The following is a 2,870-nucleotide window of genomic DNA, read 5'->3' as shown; positions in this document are numbered from 1 at the left end:
AACAAACAGTATACAAGGAACAAGATATACTCTAGACAGTAATACAGCAATAATACTGAGTATGATGTGAACTAAACATTTGGTAATACTTTGAGTGAAATAAAATCTCTTAAGTTCTGTCAGTCTGGCCAAATAAAAATTGCTATTTTAAGTTATTTTGACTACATGTGCTAAGTTTTTTTTTTTATCATGTCACCGTTTTTAATATAACTAAGGTGTATAAATGGTAAGAACACATTATGAGGGTTGTTCTATTCGAAAATAACAATTTATGGACTTTTGTGTCACTAAAAACATTAAATGACGACATGATTGTTAATAACACAGATAAAGTAGACAAACAAATTCACCAGAGTCAATGCAAAAACTAATTTATTTTTTAACAATTATTTATTCACATTCTTTAGTACAGTTACATCACAGTTTGAATCCAAATATATTTAAGCTTAACTCATGTTGCCAAACCCTTTTTTTATTTTGCTATAATCCCACGTAATATTGAAACTTGCACATATTTAAGAAAAACTACAAACATGTCAAACTGATACTTTCACTGAGAGAACATTGCAAGGTTTTGGAGGAAACAAAAGTTAAATGTGTCTGTCAGTCATAATATTGTTTGACTTCAAGAACTAAACAGCAGAAACAGCCACTCGCTGTGAGAGACTCAAACAAGTTGTGCACGCTCCCCAACACCCGCCCTGCAGCGACGTGAGCTTTTAGAAACGAAGCGAGTATCAAGGCATGGAGAAGAACTCACCTCAGCTGGGTTGACTCGGAGCATCAACTCATTAAATGTGTGACAGACGTCTCCCTTGTATCTTTTTCCAAGCATGATGAATCCACTCAGTTAAGTGATTCTCAATGAAAATCCTTGATTTTCACAATAACACACCTCTCCACTTACTTTCTGTTAAAGAGAAAAGTAAGTAATATTGTTTTATGGGTCCCTTAAAATGGGTTTGTGCTGCAATGAGACATTGCAATGTCAGTTCTGCCTGCTACATGTTCTGGCATGGGGAGAAAACAACAACAACAACAACAACAACAACAAAATCATTGAACAGCGTCCTGTCCCTCCAGGGGTTCCGCCTTACAGTTTTAGAACTACTGAGCTAATTTTAGATTGAGTTTGCTGAAGTGAAAAGCTCATATTATCGCAGGTTCCCTGAACTGTTATGCTAATGTCAGCTTGGCTTAGCTGAACTGATGAGGTAACATTACATTAGGTTAGCTGAAATTAAAGGCTAATGTTAGTTAGTCTAACTGAGAATCTAACATTCACTTGATTTAGAAATTTTAGATGAACTGTTAAGCTAACATTAATTTGCTCCCCTCCTTGTAAATAAGTATTTTTTCCAGATTATCATACATTTTCTTGTGCTTAAAGTCAAATATGTGATAGTAAAACCAATTGCACAGTTGCTCATATTATTATTCAGACATTCTACTGCTATAAAGTTTGTTTTGTGGTAAATGTCACATTTTCTGGATGCTCAGGCTGCAGAGGACCCTCAGCAAGATACCCCACTTGCCTCATGACTTCACACATGCAGGAGCCTGCAGTGGCAAAAATGCTTCCTCTCATTGCAAACACAAAATGTGAAAAAAAACATAGGTCTGCATTGTTAAGAAAAACACAATAACACAAATGTTGCAACATTGCACATTTCTGTTAGTGCTTTCTGCTCAGTGTAAATCATCTGGCAATACAACAGATATAATATGTCCTTTAAACGTCACTACCGTCTGCTGTGGTAGATCATCAACACCTTCTAACCCTTCATGATCCAACATTGTCCCCTTGTCCACCTCTATAAGTGACACTAAGAATCAGAAGTTTTCTTGAGCACTGTGTTAAAAATAATACAGGTAATATGAATAATATGCAGAATAAACACACACATCTTGACTCATGTTCACATATGTTGAGACATTTCTCCATAAATGAAACTGTCGTGCTGAAAGTTATTAACCTCAGAGGTGTTCACACTTGTATTTTCTTTCAGTCACTTGCTAATGAGCTACTTTTCATGCTGTGATACAAGGACCTTCATTAGAACTGATGTAAAACCATGTGAATCTTTCATGGTAAATTATTTCTTGCCACTTTATGGCATAAATATTCTATAGGAACATTTATTGAGTCTAGTTTTTTGTACCTACATGTGTGACGGCTGAATGGAGGAAGAAGTGGCGAGGTTTCTAACAGCAGGGGTTGGATTGTATAGAAACAGGCGAAGATAGGTTAGATATTTCCAAACGTCCCCCATGTGAATGCTGAGTGGGTGGAAAATTAAAACCGTGCTGGGAAATGAACGACTTTAATAAGGCATCAAACCCGCCGTTAGCATTGTGGGTTATTCACATCAGAAGGAGGATTAAAACATGGATCAAAAAGTTCAGCCAATAAGTAGGGCGGTGCAGTCAGATAAAATATGTTCTCACATATAATGTTTGGCTTGCGACACTCGTGAAAAATTCAGGATAAACCAATTGTGTTTCACAATGAATCCCTCTTCTCTTCCACTTTTCATCACAACATTGCCCCAAAATGCAGATTTCATGATTTGACGTTCTGCGCTGCTCATCTGGAAACAAGATTAAATAGAGCTTTTGGTTGACATAAAAAAACAACATTTCACGTCTTTGTTCGTGTATGTATATATGTTAATGGAATAAACATGTTAAGCATCTAAACGTAGAATAATATTTTTGCAGAAGCTGCTAATGTTCATCTGAACACACAAACCCTCCTGCGTTTACTCAGACTAGACAGTATTTGCACCAAAAATGCCTTTTTATAGCGTCAAATGAAACTAGAATTCCATCCATTCATCCATCCATCCATCCATCCATCCATCCATCCA

Source organism: Nematolebias whitei, chromosome 11 (genome assembly GCF_014905685.2).
Source record: "Nematolebias whitei isolate Nwh7 chromosome 11, NemWhi1, whole genome shotgun sequence".
Taxonomy (NCBI): domain Eukaryota; kingdom Metazoa; phylum Chordata; class Actinopteri; order Cyprinodontiformes; family Rivulidae; genus Nematolebias; species Nematolebias whitei.
This window is presented reverse-complemented; position numbering follows the sequence as displayed.